This window comes from Chiloscyllium plagiosum, unplaced genomic scaffold, assembly GCF_037043375.1.
Source record: "Chiloscyllium plagiosum isolate Xiang-an unplaced genomic scaffold, Cpla_swu_hap1 HiC_scaffold_35, whole genome shotgun sequence".
Lineage (NCBI taxonomy): Eukaryota > Metazoa > Chordata > Chondrichthyes > Orectolobiformes > Hemiscylliidae > Chiloscyllium > Chiloscyllium plagiosum.
In genome coordinates, this window is record NW_028270173.1 from 56,120,080 (window position 1) to 56,142,021 (window position 21,942).

At 58.1% G+C, this 21,942-nt stretch overlaps 1 pseudogene across 1 annotated transcript; it reads right to left on the reverse strand.

Moving 5' to 3' along the window:
- Positions 1-2,086: 2,086 nt before the first annotated feature.
- LOC148140955 (class I histocompatibility antigen, F10 alpha chain-like) lies at positions 2,087-10,562 on the reverse strand (annotated as a pseudogene). The gene is made up of 6 exons (XR_015753109.1): positions 9,820-10,562; positions 8,663-8,923; positions 7,909-8,183; positions 7,515-7,793; positions 2,998-3,111; positions 2,087-2,601 (listed from the first exon to the last, which is right to left on the reverse strand). The product of XR_015753109.1 is annotated as a class I histocompatibility antigen, F10 alpha chain-like (transcript).
- Positions 10,563-21,942: the final 11,380 nt, after the last annotated feature.

The following is a 21,942-nucleotide window of genomic DNA, read 5'->3' on the forward strand; positions in this document are numbered from 1 at the left end:
TTCTGTCTGGGGGGGTCAAGTGAAGTGGTGAGCAACCATCTCTTCAAGGGATATTCTTCCTCCTCCTTCTCCTCTTGGATCCATCCACACAATTGATAAAGTTGTAGTGAAGATCTGAGACAGCCCAGACTGGAGGAGAAGGAGGATGTCATGGCACCTGCCAGGAGAGTGGCTACACACATGGGGGAAGCTCTTGTTGTAGTCACATTCTGGTTTGGGAAAGGAGTGGAAGCCCTTTCTGTGACAAATCTCATTGACTGGTCACAGAGTCTCTTGAAGGTCACACAGGGAATAGGAGGATGCCCTGCAGCTGAGGAGATCCAGTGAATATAAGAAATCTCCTTGTGCCTGTGGCCCCATGACTGCAGTGACATTAATGATCTGTCCATCACCGACCATAAGGCTCTGGGGCTTGGTCCCCTCCAGCTATGCTCACCACTGACAGTTAATGCTTGATTAAGGACATCATCACAGTGTTTTTCCTGCCTCTCTCTCTCTTAGGGATCTGTCCTTCCTATGGAAGGTCAGTCACCTCAACCTCTGCAACCTAACAGACGTTACCAGCTGCAGTCTTCCATTTGTACATGACCTGTTTGCCAGCTTTGCCATCTTCTCCTCTTGCCCAGAGATATTGGTTCAGATGGCACTGCAATGTTAGAGATGACCCCCCCCCCCACTTGAGTCATAGCATCCCACCTTTCTCCCATTGGTGAAAAAGATCTGTTCAAAGATGGGACTGTAGTCCTGTATAAAGATCTCATCTGGTATTGGAAGACAATTGAACAATGAGAATATTCACAACATCAATGAGAAAAATAGCTCTGACGAAAAATGAGGGAAATTAGTTTGACAGGTTTTAATAGTGTCTGGGAGGGCGAGACATGGTCAGGAGGGGAGTGAAATTAATCTGACAGGGTTTAACAGTTAAAGATAAAAAAACTGCAGATGCTGGAATCCAAGGTAGACAAGCAGGAGGCTGGAAGAACACAGCAAGCCAGGCAGCATCAGGAGGTGGAACCCTTCTTCAGGATTGGGGGTGAGTGTAATGGGAGATGCAGAAAAAGGGGGAGGTCGGGGGAGGGTGCAAAGCAGTGAGGCAGTGTTCGGTGAACACAGGGAGAGGTAACGACCTGGTTGGTCGATGGGAGGACTGAATCCAGTTGGTAGCTGGAAGGAAGGGTTGGTAGGTGGAATGGAAGGGAGGGGGAAGGGCTGGAAAGGGAGTCGTGAAATGGGAAGTAAGGTTATTTGAAATTGGAGAACTCAATGTTGAGTCCTCCGGACTGTAGGCTATCCAAGCAGAAGATGAGGTGTTGTTCCTCCAATTTGCAGTCTGATTCATTGAGGCAATGAAGGAGGCCAAGGATGGTCATGCCAGAAAGGGAGTGGGAAGGGGAATGAAATTGGGTGGTGACTGGGAGGTCGGGTTGACCCCTGTGGGCCTGGCTGAGATGCTCAGTGAAAAACACCCTTAGTTTACATTTCTATGGTATCCCCATTGCACAGAAGACCACATCAGGAGCATGGGATATAGTAAACTAGGTTGGAAGAGAGGCAGGTGAACATCTGTCTCACCTTGAAGGACTGTTTGGGGCCCTGGATGGAGATGAGCGAGGGTGGCGAGCCAGTGGGTTTTGCATCTTTTACGGTTGCAGGGGAGATACCGGGAGTTTGGTGGGTTTGGTGGAGAGAGTGGTTCAAATCAAGGATGATGAAGTGGAATGGTTCTTGTGGAAGGCAGAGGGGGTTGGGGAGGGACGATGTCCTTGGTGGTGGGGTCTGGTTGCAGTTGGTGTAAGTGTTTAAGAGTGATGCGTTGGATGTGGAGACTGGTGTGCTGTAAGATGAGGACAAGGGGAACTCAGTCTTTATTGCATTGAGGGGAAGTTTTATAGCAGTGGAGAGGGGAATGGAGGTGGTGTGGTGGAGAGCTGTCTGGATAACAGAGCGCAAAGAAGCATTTTGTGTCTGGGAGTTGAGACAGGGTCAGAAGCGGAGTCAAATTAGTCTGACAGACTTTAACAATGAGGGGAGGGTGAAGTAGGAGCAGGAGGGGAGTGAAAACATCAGACATACATTGATGATATAAGTTAAAAAATGTCATTTATTGAACATAAGAGCATAAGAACAAGATCATCTGGCCCGTCTTGTCTGCTCCGCCATTTAATAAGATCTTGGCTGATCTTTTCATGGCCTCAGCTCCACTTACCCACCCTCTCACCATATCCCTTAATTCCTTTACTGTTCAAGTAAGTATCTATGTTTTAGCTTTAAAAACGTTTACTAAAGTAGCGTCAACTACTTCACTGGGCAAGGAATTCCATAGATTAACAACCCTCTGGGTGAAGATGTTCCTTCTCAGTTCAGTCATGAAGGATTTGGACAGTGTAGCCCAGTGCAGGGGAGGAAGAGGGTGAGGGGTGGAGAATGAGGGAGAGGAAGGTGATGACAAATTGATGTGTGAGGGATTGGAAGGAGAGGGAGTGGGAAGTGTGGAGATGAGGAAAAGGAGAAGAGACTGGGGTTTGAGGGACTGGAGACTGAGTGAGGGGTGTTATATCTTCCAATGCCTTCTATATCATTCACTGTCTCTTGGTAACTCTGCAGAAACAAAATAAATGTCCATTAGAATGGGGAATAATTCATTCTCAGAGAGTGAGAACATAACCGTGTAAGGGAATGGAAATTGTTTCGGTAATTCTCAAGCCCACACTCCCCTCCATCTTTACACTTTATGGAGATCTCTCCCATTCCATCAGTATTCAGTCAGTGAGGATGTGAGTGTGTGTGGTGGGTTTAATGATCAATATTAGACCTGGTCTGGGCTGATCATAAAGGAAGATCAGACAGGGAACGAGACGTGTTTATACGAGTGTATCTGTGTGTGGGAATTCAATCAGTTCCATTCCCCACAGTGCCCTGTACTCCCAGTACTGGAGACTCCCCCACACTCACTCTGTCCCCTCAGTTCCACATTCCCCTCTCTCTGATTCTTACCTCTCCATGGCCTTTTCCACATGATTATTCCGAATATTCCAATAACAACCACAGCAGTGAACACGAGTCCAAATATTGTACCAATGAAGACTCCTCCATTCCTTTCTCGGATTTCTGAAACACATTTGCATAATATCTGGATTGTCTCTGTTCCTGGATCCATTCCCATTGGGATTGATGGGATTGGTTGAAATGCTGATTTGACCCTCTCCCAATTTCACTCTCCAGTGAAGTCACTAAAGATTCCGTTGATGGACATGTAAACACAGTGTTGTCCCTACCCCGGGGGTTACCTTTCTGGACAGTTCAGTTCCCATTCTCCCTGATGCCTCTGTGTCCTGTCCTTACTCAATCCCCAGGGTTACATTAGACAGCCTAGGAGGCAGCACCACTGACAGCTTTCACATCAGACTTCAAAGGGAGGAGGAATAAACAGACCTTGGGAAACTGGGCAGAGAGGATAATGAGGAAAATAACATAGAAACAGAGCAAATACTTCAAAAGAAGTGCTTGATCAAATCTATCCCCAATACTTAGTCCTAATCCACTGCAGTGAACCCACAATGGTGAAGACATAAAAAAGTGAGGGAATCCAGCTCAAAGAAAAGGATCCCACAAATGTTCAGAGACAGTGGGACAGACACCTAGGAGAAAGTGAGGTTTGCAGATGCTGGAGATCAAAGTTGAAATTTTATTGCTGGAACAGCACAGCAGGTCAGGCAGCATCCAGGGAACAGGAGATTCGACGTTTCGGGCACAGGCCGAAACCTGAAGAAGGGCCTGTACCCGAAACGTCGAATCTCCTGTTCCCTGGATGCTGCCTGACCTGCTGTGCTGTTCCAGCAATAAAGGGACAGACACCTAGACAAGGATCAGCTGATCAAACAGAGTGTGGGTGGATTTGTGAAGGGAAGCTCATGTCTGACTGATCCCATTGAATTTGGTGAGAAGCTCAATAAGCTAGTGGATAAGAGAGTGTATATGAATCTGGTCCATAAGGACTATGAAGGTCATTGATAAGGTTCCACACAAGGGATTATTGACAATAATAGTTTGGAATTGGAGTGAATCTTTGACACAGATTGAGAAATTGGTGGGAGTTAGGAGACTGAGATTGGGACCAACAGAAATAAACTCCCATTAGTTGAATCTGATGAATTGCTTTTCTCAAGGATGTACCTATGCTGAAAGGAGGCAAGATTAGCAGCTCACCGTTCCTAGATTTAGAGGTTTCAGGCCTGATAGAGAGGAATGTAAAAGGGATGGGTGTGTTGCATTACTGATTAAGAGGAAGCTGCAATAAGTGAGGATGTCTTGGAAGGCTGATCCAACAAGGCCATATGGATAGAGTTCAGAACTAAACAAGGTGAAGTCTTGATGATGAGGTTACAATTAGAGGCTCCCCAATAACCAGGCATTGGAGGAACAGATATGTCGGCAGATCTTGGAAAGATGTAAATACTTCAGTGCTGATGTAGTGTGTAATTTTATCTTCTCCAATATTTACGGGAACTCTCAGTGCCAGGGATTTAGACTGAGAAGAATTTGTTTGGCACATCCAGAAGGGTTTCTTGAAACAAAATGTCAATAGCCCAATGAGGAAGGGGCTGTACTGGATCTTTTATAGGGGAATGAGTCTGGCCAGGTGATCGAAGTTTCAGTGGTGAACTGAGGAACAGTGATCATGATTCCATAAATTTTAAGATAGTTATGGATAAGAATAGCTCTGGTACTTGATTGAAAGTGCTAAACTGGGGGAAGGCTAATTACAATAGTATTAGGTGGAAACTGGAAAAAATAGAATGGGGGCAGCTGTCTGAGGGTAAATCCACATCTGAAATGTGGGAATTGATCAGAATTCAGGATCAGTCTGCTCCCATGAGGATGAAAGACAAGGATGGCAAAAACAGGAAACCTGGGTGACAAGAGGTATTGAAATTTAAGTCAAAAAGAAAAAGGAAGCATATGTAAGGGCCAGGAAACAAATCAAACAAGGTCCTTGAAGAATATGAAGGAAGGGAAAGAACTAAAGCAAGGAATTAGGAAGGCTAAAAGGGACCATGACATATCCTTGACAACTAAGATTAAGAAAAATCCCAGGCATGTTTATTGGGAGCAAGAGGGTTGCTGGACAAAGGATAGGTCCACTCATGGCCAAAGGAGGGAATTTATGCCTGGAGTCAGAGGAAGTGGGTGAGGTCCTTAATGAATACTTTGTATCGGTATTCACCAAAGAAAGAACATGGATGATGTAAGATTAGGGAGAGGTATGTTGGTATTTTAGGGCATATAAATATTAAGGAGGAGGCGGTATTGGATATCTTGAAAGACATTAACAGTTATGTCCCCAGGGCCCAATGGGATTTATCCCAGGTTACTGAGAAAGGCAAAGGAGAGAATTGCTGTGGCCTTTACAAAAATCTTTGTCTCCTCTTTAGCCACAGGCAAGGTCCCAGAAGACTGGGCAATAGGTATAATCCCAATAATTACAGTCCAGTGATGCTAACATCAGTGGTAGGAATATTATTGGAGAAGGTTTTTAAGGACAGAATTTATTTGCATTTGGAAAAGAATGGACTTATTAAGGATACTCAGCATGTCTTTGTATTGGAGGGGGAAGGTCTTGCGTCTCAAATTTGAGGAATTTGAGTTTTTTGAGGAAGTGATGAAGATAATTGATGAGGGCAGGGCATTGGATAGTGTCTATGTTGACCATACTAAATTGACAATGTTGCTCATAATAGGTTGGTATAAAAGATTAAGTCACATGGGATCTGTGGTGGATTGGTAAATTGGTTTGTTCATATAGGATAGACAGTAGTTGTGCGGGGTGATTTTCTGACTTGATGGCTGTGACCAGTGTTGTTCTGCAAATGGCAGCACAAGTGGATAAGGTTGGAAAGAAAATATATGATACTTGCCTATATCAGTTGGATGCATTGAGTATAAAAGTTGGCAAATCATGCTGCAGCTGTATAAAACTTTAGTTCGGCCATGTTTTGAGCATTGTGTGCAGTTCTGGATGACACACAATAGGAACTATGTGGAGACTATGGAGAGGGCACAAAAGTGGTTTACCAGAATGTTGTCTTAATTGGAGTGTACCAGCTACAGAAAGAGGTTGGACAAACTTGGATTGTTTTCACTAGAACATTGGAGGCTGAGGGTGACCTGACAGAGGTATATAAAATTATGAGAGGCATGGATAGGGCGGATAATCAGAGTCTTTAGTAACTCAAATACTCTGAGGCATTGGTTCAAGAGGAGATGGGAAGAGTTGAAAGGAGACGTGCAAGGCAAGATTTTTCAAATGCGTGTTAGAAGCTGGAATGTGCTGCCATAGGAGATGGCAGAAGCAGACACAACAGCAATGTTGAGAGGCATTTACTCAGACATATGTATAGGTAGGGAAGAGAGGGATACAGAACTTGTGTAGGCAGAGAGGATTATTTTAGAATGGTATCGTGGTCAGTGCTTACATGATGGGCTGAACAGCCTGTTCCTGTACTGTACTATTTTATGTTCAATGTACCTGCTGCTGTGTGCCATTCAGGATGTTTTTATATATATGACTGATGGGGAAATGATCATAAAATCTGCCAGCTAAACGGGCACAGTCAAAAGCACCCTAGATTTTTTTGAGGTGACAGGTTGACCATCCTATAGTTGGTGATAGACTAATAAGAAGCCTTCCTGCGCTTAGAACACACTGCGCAGGTTTGATTGGTATAGAGCGGCCGACAGCTCTAATAGTCCTGTCTGTGCCAAGAACTTGCTCATGGGTCCTGCTGAGAAGGGAAACAGACGGTGTCCCGATTGAATCCTGGACGCAGTCAATCAAAGCATCGGATAGAGTATGTCTATGCTTCTTCAGAAGGGAGGGCAGAGAGGAGAGAAATGCAGGGTGTTAAATCCAGGGAAGGAGGGAGGGAGGAAGAAAGGAAGGGAACTATATTCCATGTCCCATTGTGTAATAAGCACACGCAGAAAATGGTATATTAATTCTTTTGCTCTTTGAAAATCCTTAAATTAAATTGTGATTCCTGCACTTTCCTTTGCGTCTATGCAATGTATTATGGAATGGGCAATGTCTCCTTCAGACCCATTAACCCCTAATTATATATCTAAATGTTGTAGAGGGCTGTAATGCCTCAGCTTTTCAACATAATTGTTTCTTCTTTCATTCATGTGAATTGGATGTTGATGACTAGTGCCAGAATTTATTGCACAAATAATTTGGTGGTCTGGCCGGAGACATAGAGATTCAAAGTTGCATGTTTCTAGATGGCTTGAGATTTGGAGGCAGAGTGAAGGAACATTGATAGATGAAATTAGGGAATTTCTTCCATCATACTTCCCAATGGTTGAGACCATCTACATTAAATCAGATGAAAATTAATTTGAATATTTTCATACTGTTGAGATACTCAGCTGAAAAGCAGCAGTGGGAATTTGATGCCCATGTATGCAAATCTCAAAAACAGGTGCACTGCATGTTAAACATTTATTTTCCTTACCCCACTGATAGAGCTGGGCCTCTGCCAGGCTGCTGTGTTCAATTTGACAGGAGTATTGATCCTCATCCCCAGCATTGATCTCAATCTCTTTCTGGATCTGATGGGTCCCATCGTGGTTCGGTCGTACCCCCGAGGATTGGGTCTCAGACATGACCTCTCCATTCCTTAGCCAGGTCATCTCGATGTCTACAGGATAAAACCCAGTGACCAGGCAGGAGAGAGTGAGCGGCTTGTCCTGACCATTGGGCTCCCTCCTGGAGATGAACACTTCAGGCTGAACTGTGATGGGAAAGGGTGAAAACACAAACAATAGACAGACACTGAATGGAATGGGAGAGGTTTCATAGATCAGTGAGGTTAGATCAGAACATGGCATCAAAACAGAAATACATACCTTTCCTTTTGAAATAATCCTTCCCAGCTTCCAGATATCTATTTAAATAGAGAACACATGTTTCTTCAAGATGCGTTTTCCAAAATTTGTTCCAGGATTGATCCGAATCCCATTTCTCTTTAGTCATCACTGCAAAGTGATTTGCTGCGATCCATCTCATTTGTCTGACTCTAAACTAATGTAGTCCTTTCCATCAAATCCAAATATCATCGATCTCTTCACAGAGCCATCTTCACTGACCTCAACAGAACGTATCCATTGGAGAGTGTGAATTCCTGTCAGTGATTAAATAGGGATCAATCATCAATAATTAATCACACACTGTTTGATCAGAGGGGGAGAGGGATCTAATATCAGATGGAACTAGGGGATCGGAGTCATTGTCTGATCAGAGGGGCAAGGGGATCTAGTATTCAATATAACTGAGTGGAGTGACCCAGGGGTCAGTGCTGGAAGATGGACTGAATGGAGTGACCCAGGGGTCAGTGCTGGAAGATGGACTGAATGGAGTGACCCAGGGGTCAGTGCTATGAATGACCATGCCCCATTAGGTTAAGGCCATTTAAGTGCACTGACCAATCTGCTTGTTTCCATCCACTCCTTTCAGAATTCTGAGAAGGAATATGTGTGTTCCTGAAATATTGTATCTCAGTCTCTAATTCCCAGTGTCACTATTTATAGCAGAATGTGACTGGTATTTGTCACACTCCCTTTCCAGAGCAGTGACTGGGAGATTTGTTATTACCAACCTTACCCGATGTCTGGTTTGTGCTCTTCATTATCAGATTCAGATGTTCCTTTGCTACATCTGCTCGTGCCTTCTCAAGATTTGTGATATCTTCCCAGTAATCCTCACCGAAAGTATCAGCCATGAACTGCATCTTCGGTATAGTCCGACCAAGATTAGTGTCAAAGTAACCAATTAACACACCATTGACCAGAGCAACACCTATAACCTTTGGGATATCACTAATTCCAGAGGTTGCCATGTATAGAACTACAAATCTGTCAGTTTCTGTAAAATATCAATTGAAAGAATTGATTAATAAACATTAACACAACTACCTGCTCCAAGCGAGCACCAATCTACACAGTGACAATTTCCAGTAATCCACCGCGATATGAGATTCACAGAATCCTGGCTGATACTAGAAACCAAATCACATTCAATTGGGTCAGAAATGGATGCAGCAGCCTCTCAGAACAGGGAAGAAACCCAGAATCAGAGTCACTCAGATGCTCAATGCAGTCAGTGAGGACACAGGGGAGGATCTGAGACATCATCCAGAGATTTGAGTATTAAACAGAAGATCACTAACCTATTCAGGAGGAACAGTAACCTGGAATGCACTTGGTCTATCACTAATCTGGGGCAGTAACCAGGGACACACCCAGTCTATCACAAAACTGGAAAGGTGACCAGGGACACATGAGGTTTATCACTAACCTGGAACAGTAGTACGGGAGACACCCAGTCTATCAGGATCCAAACGTGGAGCTGTGATTTATCGCTGTAACTCGGCCTATTCAACCATGAGGGCATGGGCTTGGTTAAACATGGAGTATCCTCTCCTCCCCGCAGTGGTTACAAGACTTTAGACCAGGAATGATGAAGCTGTTTGGCTTCTCCCAATCGATGTGAAAATTAAAATTATCCATTGGAACCATTTCCCATTTGCTCGGGGCTTCTCTGATCTCGGGGTTTCTACATCCTGCTGTCAGGAGACCTGGACACAAATCCCATCAGAGTCTCCCAGACTGTGCTGCCTTCAATGTGTAAAAGATCAGGCTGGCTGTATAACAGGCGGCTGGTCAAACATCCCCCATTTCAAACTCTCACCAAGAGATTCACATTCACCCCAGACACAGAGAGAGAGAGAGAGAGAATGGAAAGCTGAATTCTGCACTTACCAGGAGACACCCAGGAAAAACACAGGGAGATGGAGAGAAGGATCAGCAACATTCTGGGAATCCACTCTCCCTATTCCCATCAGGGATTGGGAATAAAACATTCTTGGGCGGAGGAACAAAACATTTATTTTAGAACAACAGTCTATAAACTTGAAAACACAATAAGTGTCGAAATGACTTGCTAACTTGACAAAATTTAATTCCCTGAAGTCAAACAGCAGAGATACCGAGTGGATGATTGGTCGTATCAGAAAAACAAAACCAAAATTAAATAGGGACTCCGTTGTTTGCCACCAGTTCCCAGGAGGCTCAAAGCCAGTCAGGGTGAGTTCAGACTGTGAAACAGGAACTGGGAGTTACACTTTTAGACTCTGGCACTACCCGTTTTCTTACAGGCAGTGAGAGAGCGTCAGAGTTCAGACTAATCCAGGTCTGAAAGCAGGTCCTGGACTGCACCATTCGGTCCTAAGGCCGGTCTAACTGTGTGTTCAGAACGGTCTGATCCCCGCTCTGATGTTATCGCCTCATGTCTCCAACCTGTCACACCAGAAAGACATGCTCCTTCGAGCGGGCAGCTTTGAAATCAAGGTCCGCCACTACGTTCACGTAGTCCGGGGGAAGTTTGTGAAGCTCCTGAGCAGCCGAAATGGTCTTTAATCGCCCACCCGGCCCAGGGCTCGGGCCTCTGTGCAGTTGTGTTGTCCCAGGGCGTGGAAAGCGCCAGTTTTACTGGTTGCTGCCTATCACTGGGGGCTGGGAAAAGGATGCACTCAGTTACATTTTCGCTTCCCAGAAGATGAGCCATGGCTTGGGGTTGGATTCATTCCCAGTGGAAGTGTGGGGGCTCACTGGAGGAGGGGGGGGGGGATCACTGGGTGGGCGCTCAGTGGGAAACAAATAAATGTGGGGCAGGACAAGCTGCAGTGACCACTTGGAGACATAGGGGAGGGAGGAAGAGGGAAGGGGGAGGGAGGAAGAGGGAAAGGGGACGGGGGAGGGGGGGAAAGGGGACGGGGGTGGGGGGGAAAGGGGACGGGGAGGGAGGGGAAAGGGGACGGGGAGGGAGGGAAAGGGGACGGAGGAGGAAGAGGGAAAGGGGACGGGGGAGGGGGGGAAAGTGGACGGGGGAGGGGGGTAAAGGGGACGGGGGAGGGGGGTAAAGGGGACGGGGGAGGGGGGGAGGGGGGTAAAGGGGACGGGGGAGGGGGGGGAAGGGGACGGGGGAGGGGGGGAAAGGGGACGGGGAGGGAGGGAAAGGGGACGGGGGAGAAAGCGGGAAAGGGGACGGGGGGGGGGGGGGGGGGTGAGGGAAACGGGACAGGTGGGGTGGGGGGGAGAGGGAAAGGGGACGGGGGTGTGGGAAGAGGGAAACGGGACGGGGGGGCGGAAGAGGGAAACGGGACGGGGGGGGGGAAGAGGGAAACGGGACGGGGGGGGAAGAAGGAAACGGGACGGGGGGGAAGAGGGAAAGGGGACGGGGGGGAGAGGGAAAGGGGACGGGGGAGGGGAGAGGGAAAGGGGATGGGGGGGGGGGGGAGAGGGAAAGGGGACGGGGGGGGGGAGAGGGAAAGGGGACGGGGGGGAGGAAGAGGGAAAGGGGACGGGGGGGGGGGAAGAGGGAAAGGGGACGGGTGGGGAAGAGAGAAAGGGGACGGGGGGGGGAAGAGGGAAAGGGGACGGGGGGGGAAGAGGGAAAGGGGACGGGGGGGGGAAGAGGGAAAGGGGACGGGGTGGAAGAGGGAAAGGGGACGGGGGGGGAAGAGGGAAAGGGGATGGGGACGGGGGGGGGGGAAGAGGGAAAGGGGATGGGTGGGGGGGGGAGAAGAGGGAAAGGGGGAGGAAGAGGGAAAGGGGACGGGGGGGGGAAGAGGGAAAGGGGACGGGGTGGAAGAGGGAAAGGGGACGGGGGGGAAGAGGGAAAGGGGATGGGTGGGGGGGGGAGAAGAGGGAAAGGGGGAGGAAGAGGGAAAGGGGACGGGGGGGGGAAGAGGGAAAGGGGACGGGGTGGAAGAGGGAAAGGGGACGGGGGGGGAAGAGGGAAAGGGGATGGGGACGGGGGGGGGGAAGAGGGAAAGGGGATGGGTGGGGGGGGGGAGAAGAGGGAAAGGGGACGGGGGAGGGGGGGAAAGGGGACGGGGAGGGTGGGAAAGGGGACGGGGGAGGAAGAGGGAAAGGGGACGGGGGGGGTGACGGAAGCAGGACGGGTGGGGGGGGGAAGAGGGAAAGGGGACGGGGGGGAGGAAGAGGGAAAGGGGACGGGTGGTGGGGGAGAGGGAAAGGGGACGGGGGGGGGAGAGGGAAAGGGGACGGGGGGGGGGAGAGGGAAAGGGGACGGGGGGGGAGAGGAAAAGGGGACGGGGGGGGAAGAGGGAAAGGGGACGGGGGGGGGGAAGAGGGAAAGGGGACGGGGGGAGGACGAGGGAAAGGGGACGGGTGGGGGGGGAGAGGGAAAGGGGACGGGGGGGGGGAAGAGGGAAAGGGGACGGGTGGGGGGAAGAGGGAAAGGGGACGGGGGGGGGAAAAGGGAAAGGGGACGGGTGGGGGGGAGAGGGAAAGGGGACGGGTGGGGGGGGAGAGGGAAAGGGGACGGGTGGGTGGGAAGAGGGAAACGGGACGGGGGGGGAAGAGGGAAAGGGGACGGGGGAGGGGGGGATAGTGGACGGGGGAGGGGGGGGAAAGTGGACGGGGGAGGGGGGTAAAGGGGACGGGGGAGGGGGTGAAAGGGGACGGGGGAGGGGGGGAAAGGGGACGGGGGAGGGGGGCAAAGGGGACGGGGGAGAGGGAAGAAAGGGGACGGGGAGGGAGGGATAGGGGACGGGGGAGAAAGAGGGAAAGGGGACGGGGGGGGGTGAGGGAAACGGGACGGGTGGGGGGTGGGGGGAGAGGGAAAGGGGACGGGGGGGAGGGAAGAGGGAAACGGGACGGGGGGGCGGAAGAGGGAAACGGGACGGGGGGGGAAGAGGGAAACGGGACGGGGGGGAAGAGGGAAACGGGACGGGGGGGGGAAGAGGGAAAGGGGACGGGGGGGAGAGGGAAAGGGGACGGGGGAGAGGAGAGGGAAAGGGGACGGGGGGGATGAGGGAAAGGGGACGGGGGGAGGAAGAGGGAAAGGGGACGGGGGGGGAAGAGGGAAAGGGGACGGGGGGGAAGAGGGAAAGGGGACGGGGGGGGAAGAGGGAAAGGGGACGGGGTGGGAAGAGGGAAAGGGGACGGGGTGGAAGAGGGAAAGGGGACGGGGGGGGGCGGAAGAGGGAAAGGGGATGGGTGGGGGGGGGGGGGAAGAGGGAAAGGGGACGGGGGAGGGGGGGAAAGGGGACGGGGGAGGGGGGGAAGGGGACGGGGAGGGAGGGAAAGGGGACGGGGGAGGAAGAGGGAAAGGGGACGGGGGGGTGAGGGAAGCAGGACGGGTGGGGGGGAGGAAGAGGGAAAGGGGTTGGGGGGAGGAAGAGGGAAAGGGGACGGGTGGTGGGGGAGAGGGAAAGGGGACGGGGGGGCGGAAGAGGGAAACGGGACGGGGGGGGGAAGAGGGAAAGGGGACGGGGGGCGGAAGAGGGAAACGGGACGGGGGGGGGAAGAGGGAAAGGGGACGGGGGGGAGAGGGAAAGGGGACGGGGGGGGGGGGAGAGGGAAAGGGGACGGGGGGGGGGAGAGGGAAAGGGGACGGGGGGGGGAGAGGAAAAGGGGACGGGGGGGGAAGAGGGAAAGGGGACGGGGGGGGGGAAGAGGGAAAGGGGACGGGGGGGAGGACGAGGGAAAGGGGACGGGTGGGAGGGAGTGGGAAAGGGGACGGGGGGGGGAAGAGGGAAAGGGGACGGGGGGGGGAGAGGGAAAGGAGACGGGTGGGGGGGGAGAGGGAAAGGGGACGGGTGGGGGGGGAGAGGGAAAGGGGACGGGGGGGAAGAGTGAAAGGGGACGGGTGGGGGGGGAGAGGGAAAGGGGACGGGTGGGGGGGGAAGAGGGAAAGGGGACGGGGGGGGGAAGAGGGAAAGGGGACGGGGGGGCGAAGAGGGAAAGGGGACGGGGGGGGAAGAGGGAAAGGGGACGGGGGGGAGAGGGAAAGGGGACGGGGGGGGGGGAAGAGGGGACGGGGGGGGGAAGAGGGGACGGGGGGGGAGGGGACGGGGGGGGACGGGGGACGGGGGGGGAACGGGACGGGGGGGACGGGGAATGGGTGACGGGGGGGAGTGGGGAGGAAGAGGGAAAGGAGACGGGGGGGAGGAAGAGGGAAAGGAGACGGGGGGGGGAGAGGGAAAGGGGACGGGGGGGGGGGAGAGGGAAAGGGGACGGGGGGGGGGAAGAGGGAAAGGGGACGGGGGGAAGAGGGAAAGGGGACGGGGGGGAGGAAGAGGGAAAGGGGACGGGGGGGGAAGAGCGAAAGGGGACGGGTGGGGAAGAGAGAAAGGGGACGGGGGGGGAAGAGGGAAAGGGGACGGGGGGGGAAGAGGGAAAGGGGACGGGGTGGAAGAGGGAAAGGGGACGGGGGTGGGGAAGAGGGAAAGGGGATGGGGACGGGGGGGGGAAGAGGGACAGGGGATGGGTGGGGGGGGGAGAAGAGGGAAAGGGGACGGGGGAGGGGGGGAAAGGGGACGGGGAGGGTGGGAAAGGGGACGGGGGAGGAAGAGGGAAAGGGGACGGGGGGGGTGAGGGAAGCAGGACGGGTGGGGGGGGGAAGAGGGAAAGGGGACGGGGGGGAGGAAGAGGGAAAGGGGACGGGTGGTGGGGGAGAGGGAAAGGGGACGGGGGGGGCGGAAGAGGGAAACGGGACGGGGGGGGAAGAGGGAAAGGGGACGGGGGGGTGAAGAGGGAAAGAGGACGGGGGGGAGGGAGAGGGAAAGGGGACGGGGGGGAGAGGGAAAGGGGACGGGGGGGGGGGAGAGGGAAAGGGGACGGGGGGGGGGAGAGGGAAAGGGGACGGGGGGGGGAGAGCGAAAGGGGACGGGGGGGGGAGAGGGAAAGGGGACGGGGGGGGAAGAGGGAAAGGGGACGGGGGGGGGAAGAGGGAAAGGGGACGGGGGGAGGACGAGGGAAAGGGGACGGGTGGTGGGGGAGAGGGAAAGGGGACGGGGGGGGCGGAAGAGGGAAACGGGACGGGGGGGGAAGAGGGAAAGGGGACGGGGGGGTGAAGAGGGAAAGAGGACGGGGGGGAGGGAGAGGGAAAGGGGACGGGGGGGAGAGGGAAAGGGGACGGGGGGGGGGAGAGGGAAAGGGGACGGGGGGGGGGAGAGGGAAAGGGGACGGGGGGGGGAGAGCGAAAGGGGACGGGGGGGGGAGAGGGAAAGGGGACGGGGGGGGAAGAGGGAAAGGGGACGGGGGGGGGGAAGAGGGAAAGGGGACGGGGGGAGGACGAGGGAAAGGGGACGGGTGGGGGGGGAGAGGGAAAGGGGACGGTGGGGGGAAGAGGGAAAGGGGACGGGGGGGAGAGGGAAAGGGGACGGGTGGGGGGGGAGAGGGAAAGGGGACGGGTGGGGGGGGGAGAGGGAAAGGGGACGGGTGGGTGGGAAGAGGGAAAGGGGACGGGGGAGGGGGGAAAGTGGACGGGGGAGGGGGGGGGAAAGTGGACGGGGGAGGGGGGTAAAGGGGACGGGGGAGGGGGTGAAAGGGGACGGGGGAGGGGGGGAAAGGGGACGGGGGAGGGGGGCAAAGGGGACGGGGGAGGGGGGAGAAAGGGGACGGGGAGGGAGGGATAGGGGACGGGGGAGAAAGAGGGAAAGGGGACGGGGGGGGCGTGAGGGAAACGGGACGGGTGGGGGGTGGGGGGAGAGGGAAAGGGGACGGGGGGGGAGGAAGAGGGAAAGGAAGAGGGAAAGGGGGGGGGGGAGAGGGAAACGGGACGGGGGGGAAGAGGGAAACGGGACGGGGGGGGAAGAGGGAAAGGGGACGGGGGGAGAGGGAAAGGGGACGGGGGAGGGGGGGAAAGGGGACGGGGAGGGAGGGAAAGGGGACGGGGGAGGAAGAGGGAAAGGGGACGGGGGGGGTGAGGGAAGCAGGACGGGTGGGGAGGGGGAAGAGGGAAAGGGGACGGGTGGTGGGGGAGAGGGAAAGGGGACGGGGGGGCGGAAGAGGGAAACGGGACGGGGGGGGAAGAGGGAAAGGGGACGGGGGGCGGAAGAGGGAAACGGGACGGGGGGGGGAAGAGGGAAAGAGGACGGGGGGGAGAGGGAAAGGGGACGGGGGGGGAGAGGGAAAGGGGACGGGGGGGGAGAGGGAAAGGGGACGGGGGGGGAGAGGAAAAGGGGACGGGGGGGCGAAGAGGGAAAGGGGACGGGGGGGGGGAAGAGGGAACGGGGACGGGGGGGAGGACGAGGGAAAGGGGACGGGTGGGGGGGGAGAGGGAAAGGGGACGAGGGGGGAAGAGGGAAAGGGGACGGGGGGGGAAGAGGGAAAGGGGACGGGGGGGAGAGGGAAAGGGGACGGGGGGGGGGGAAGAGGGGACGGGGGGGAGGGGACGGGGGGGGACGGGGGAGGGGGGGGACGGGGGACGGGGGGGGAACGGGACGGGGGGGACGGGGAACGGGTGACGGGGGGGAGTGGGGAGGAAGAGGGAAAGGAGACGGGGGGGAGGAAGAGGGAAAGGAGACGGGGGGGGGGGGAGAGGGAAAGGGGACTAGGGGGGGAGAGGGAAAGGGGACGGGGGGGAAGAGGGAAAGGGGACGGGGGGGAAGAGGGAAAGGAGACGGGGGCGGGGAAGAGGGAAAGGGGACGGAGGGGGAAGAGGGAAAGGGGACGGAGGGGGGGGAAGAGGGAAAGGGGACGGGGGGGAAGAGGGAAAGGGGACGGGGGGTGAAGAGGGAAAGGGGACGGGGGGGGGAAGAGGGAAAGGGGACGGGGGGGGGAAGAGGGAAAGGGGACGGGGGGGAAGAGGGAAAGGGGACGGGGGGGGGGAAGAGGGAAAGGGGACGGGGGGGGGTGGGAGAGGGAAAGGGGACGAGGGGGGGAAGAGGGAAAGTGGACGGGGTGGGAGAGGGAAAGGGGCCGAGGGGGGGGAAGAGGGAAAGGGAACGGTGGGGGGGAAGAGGGAAAGGGGACGGGGGGGGGGGGGGGGGGGAGAGGGGACGGGGGGGACGGAGAACGGGGGATGGGGGGAGAGCGGAGGAAGAGGGAAAGGAGACGGGGGGGAGGAAGAGGGAAAGGAGACGGGGGGGGGAAAGAGGGAAAGGGGACGGGGGGAAGAGGGAAAGGGGGCGGGGGGGAAGAGGGAAAGGGGGGGGAAGAGGGAAAGGGGACGGGGTGGGAAGGAAGAGGGAAAGGGGATGGGGGGGAAGAGGGAAAGGGGGGGCAAGAGGGAAAGGGGGGGGAAGAGGGAAAGGGGACGAGGGGGAAGGAAGAGGGAAAGGGGACGTGGGGGGAGGAAGAGGGAAAGGGGACGGGGGGGAGGAGAGGGAAAGGGGACGGGGGGGGGAGAGCGAAAGGGGACGGGGGGGGGAGAGGGAAAGGGGACGGGGGGGGAAGAGGGAAAGGGGACGGGGGGGGGGAAGAGGGAAAGGGGACGGGGGGAGGACGAGGGAAAGGGGACGGGTGGGGGGGGAGAGGGAAAGGGGACGGTGGGGGGAAGAGGGAAAGGGGACGGGGGGGAGAGGGAAAGGGGACGGGTGGGGGGGGAGAGGGAAAGGGGACGGGTGGGGGGGGGAGAGGGAAAGGGGACGGGTGGGTGGGAAGAGGGAAAGGGGACGGGGGAGGGGGGAAAGTGGACGGGGGAGGGGGGGGGAAAGTGGACGGGGGAGGGGGGTAAAGGGGACGGGGGAGGGGGTGAAAGGGGACGGGGGAGGGGGGGAAAGGGGACGGGGGAGGGGGGCAAAGGGGACGGGGGAGGGGGGAGAAAGGGGACGGGGAGGGAGGGATAGGGGACGGGGGAGAAAGAGGGAAAGGGGACGGGGGGGGCGTGAGGGAAACGGGACGGGTGGGGGGTGGGGGGAGAGGGAAAGGGGATGGGGGGGGAGGAAGAGGGAAAGGAAGAGGGAAAGGGGGGGGGGAGAGGGAAACGGGACGGGGGGGAAGAGGGAAACGGGACGGGGGGGGAAGAGGGAAAGGGGACGGGGGGAGAGGGAAAGGGGACGGGGGAGGGGGGGAAAGGGGACGGGGAGGGAGGGAAAGGGGACGGGGGAGGAAGAGGGAAAGGGGACGGGGGGGGTGAGGGAAGCAGGACGGGTGGGGAGGGGGAAGAGGGAAAGGGGACGGGTGGTGGGGGAGAGGGAAAGGGGACGGGGGGGCGGAAGAGGGAAACGGGACGGGGGGGGAAGAGGGAAAGGGGACGGGGGGCGGAAGAGGGAAACGGGACGGGGGGGGGAAGAGGGAAAGAGGACGGGGGGGAGAGGGAAAGGGGACGGGGGGGGAGAGGGAAAGGGGACGGGGGGGGAGAGGGAAAGGGGACGGGGGGGGAGAGGAAAAGGGGACGGGGGGGCGAAGAGGGAAAGGGGACGGGGGGGGGGAAGAGGGAACGGGGACGGGGGGGAGGACGAGGGAAAGGGGACGGGTGGGGGGGGAGAGGGAAAGGGGACGAGGGGGGAAGAGGGAAAGGGGACGGGGGGGGAAGAGGGAAAGGGGACGGGGGGGAGAGGGAAAGGGGACGGGGGGGGGGGAAGAGGGGACGGGGGGGAGGGGACGGGGGGGGACGGGGGAGGGGGGGGACGGGGGACGGGGGGGGAACGGGACGGGGGGGACGGGGAACGGGTGACGGGGGGGAGTGGGGAGGAAGAGGGAAAGGAGACGGGGGGGAGGAAGAGGGAAAGGAGACGGGGGGGGGGGGAGAGGGAAAGGGGACTAGGGGGGGAGAGGGAAAGGGGACGGGGGGGAAGAGGGAAAGGGGACGGGGGGGAAGAGGGAAAGGAGACGGGGGCGGGGAAGAGGGAAAGGGGACGGAGGGGGAAGAGGGAAAGGGGACGGAGGGGGGGGAAGAGGGAAAGGGGACGGGGGGGAAGAGGGAAAGGGGACGGGGGGTGAAGAGGGAAAGGGGACGGGGGGGGGAAGAGGGAAAGGGGACGGGGGGGGGAAGAGGGAAAGGGGACGGGGGGGAAGAGGGAAAGGGGACGGGGGGGGGGAAGAGGGAAAGGGGACGGGGGGGGGTGGGAGAGGGAAAGGGGACGAGGGGGGGAAGAGGGAAAGTGGACGGGGTGGGAGAGGGAAAGGGGCCGAGGGGGGGGAAGAGGGAAAGGGAACGGTGGGGGGGAAGAGGGAAAGGGGACGGGGGGGGGGGGGGGGAGAGGGGACGGGGGGGACGGAGAACGGGGGATGGGGGGAGAGCGGAGGAAGAGGGAAAGGAGACGGGGGGGAGGAAGAGGGAAAGGAGACGGGGGGGGGAAAGAGGGAAAGGGGACGGGGGGAAGAGGGAAAGGGGGCGGGGGGGAAGAGGGAAAGGGGGGGGAAGAGGGAAAGGGGACGGGGTGGGAAGGAAGAGGGAAAGGGGATGGGGGGGAAGAGGGAAAGGGGGGGCAAGAGGGAAAGGGGGGGGAAGAGGGAAAGGGGACGAGGGGGAAGGAAGAGGGAAAGGGGACGTGGGGGGAGGAAGAGGGAAAGGGGACGGGGGGGAGGAAGAGGACGGGGCGGGGGGAAGAGGACGGGGGGAGGGGAAGTGGACGGGGGGGAGGGGAAGTGGACGGGGGGGAGGGGAAGAGGACGGGGGGGAGGGGAAGAGGACGGGGGGGAAGAGGACGGCGGGGGGAAGAGGACGGGGAAGGGAAGAGGACGGGGGTGGGGGGAAGAGGACGGGGGGGAAGAGGACGGGGGGGAGGAGAAGAGGACGGGGGGGGGAAGAGGACGGGGGAGGGGAAGAGGACTGGGGGAGGGGAAGAGGACTGGGGAGGGGAAGAGGACGGCGGGGGGGTGGAAGAAGAGGACTGGGGGGGGGAAAGAAGAGGATGGGGGGGGAAGTAGAGGACGGGGGGGAAGAAGAGGACGGGGGGGGGAAGAAGAGGACGGGGGGGGAGAAGAGGACGGGGTGGGGAGAAGAGGACGGGGGGGTGGAGAAGAGGATGGGGGGGGAGAAGAGGACGGGGGGGAAGAAGAGGATGGGGGGGGAGAAGAGGACGGGGGGGAAGAAGAGGACGGGGGGGGAAGAAGAGGACGGGGTGGGAGAAGAGGATGGGGGGGGAGAAGAGGACTGGGGGGAAGAAGAGGATGGGGGGGGAGAAGAGGACGGGGGGGGAAGAAGAGGACGGGGGGGTGGAAGAAGAGGACTGTGGGGGGAAGAAGAGGACGGGGGGGGGAAGAAGAGGACGGGGGGCGGGGAGAAGAGGACGGGGGGGGAAGAAGAGGACGGGGGGGGGAAGAAGAGGACGGGGGGGGGAACAAGAGGACGGGGGGGGGGAACAAGAGGACGGGGGGGGATGAAGAGGACGGGGGGGGGGAAGAAGAGGACGGGGGGGAAGAAGAGGACGGGGGGGGAAGAAGAGGATGGGGGGGGGAAGAAGAGGACGGGGGGGGAAGAAGAGGACGGGGGGGGGGGAAGAAGAGGACGGGAGGGGGGAGAAGAGGACGGGGGGGGAAGAAGAGGACGGGGGGGGGGAAGAAGAGGACGGGGGGGAAGAAGAGGACGGGGGGGAAAGAAGAGGACGGGGGGGAAGAAGAGGACGGGGGGGAAGAAGAGGACTGTGGGGGGAAGAAGAGGACGGGGGGGGGAAGAAGAGGACGGGGGTGAAGAAGAGGACGGGGGGGGGGAAGAAGAGGACGGGGGGGAAGAAGAGGACGGGGGGGAGAAGAAGAGGATGGGGGGGGAAGAAGAGGACGGGGGGGGGAAGAAGAGGAAGGGGGGGGGTGAAGAAGAGGACGGGAGGGGGAAGAAGAGGACGGGGGGGGAAGAAGAGGCCTGGGTAGGGGGGAAGAAGAGGACGGGGGGGCGAAGAAGAGGACGGGGGGGGAACAAGAGGACGGGGGGGGGGAAGAAGAGGACGGGGGGGGGGGGGAAGAAGAGGACGGGGGGGGGAAGAAGAGGACGGGGGGGGGGAAGAAGAGGACGGGAGGGGGAAGAAGAGGACGGGGGGGGGGAAGAAGAGGACGGGGGGGGGAAGAAGAGGACGGGGGGGTAGAAGAGGACGGGGGGGGGAAGAAGAGGACGGGGGGAAGAAGAGGACGGCAGGGGGGGGAAGAAGAGGACGGGGGGGGGGGAGAAGAGGACGGGGGGGGAAGAAGAGGACTGTGGGGGGAAGAAGAGGACGGGGGGGGTGAAGAAGCGGACGGGAGGGGGGAAGAAGAGGATGGGGGGGCGGGGAGAAGAGGACGGGGGGGGAAGAAGAGGACGGGGGGGACAAGAGGACGGGGGGGGATGAAGTGGACGCGGGGGGGGGGGGGAAGAAGAGGACGGGGGTGGGAAGAAGAGGACGGGGGGGAAGAAGAGGCCGGGGGGGAGAAGAAGAGGATGGGGGGGGAAGAAGAGGACGGGGGGGGAAGAAGAGGACAGGGGGGGGGGAAGAAGAGGACGGGAGGGGGGAGAAGAGGACGGGGGGGGGAGAAGAGGACGGGGGGGGGAAAAGAGGACGGGGGGGGGAAGAAGAGGACGGGGGGGAAGAAGAGGACTGTGGGGGGAAGAAGAGGACGGGGGGGGAAGAAGAGGATGGGGGGGCGGGGAGAAGAGGACGGGGGGGAAGAAGAGGACGCGGGGGGAAGAAGAGGACGGGGGGGTTAACAAGAGGACGGGGGGGGGAATGAAGAGGACGGGGGCGGGGGCAAGAAGAGGACGGGGGGGAAGAAGAGGACGGGGGGGGGAAGAAGAGGACGGGGGGGGGGAAGAAGAGGACGGGGGGGGAGGAAGAAGAGGACGGGAGGTGGGAGAAGAGGACGGGGGGGAGAAGAGGACGGGGGGGGGAAGAAGAGGACGGGGGGGGGGGGGAAGAAGAGGACGGGGGGGGAGAAGAAGAGGACCGGGGGGGGAAGAAGAGGACGGGGGGGGAAGAAGACGACGGGGGGGAAGAAGAGGACTGTGTGGGGAAGAAGAGGACGGCGGGGGGAAGAAGAGGACGGGGGGGGAAGAAGAGGATGGGGGGGAAGAAGAGGACGCGGGGGGAAGAAGAGGATGGGGGGGCGGGGAGAAGAGGACGGGGGGGAAGAAGAGGACGCGGGGGGAAGAAGAGGACGGGGGGGTTAACAAGAGGACGGGGGGGGGGGGAATGAAGAGGACGGGGGCGGGGGGAAGAA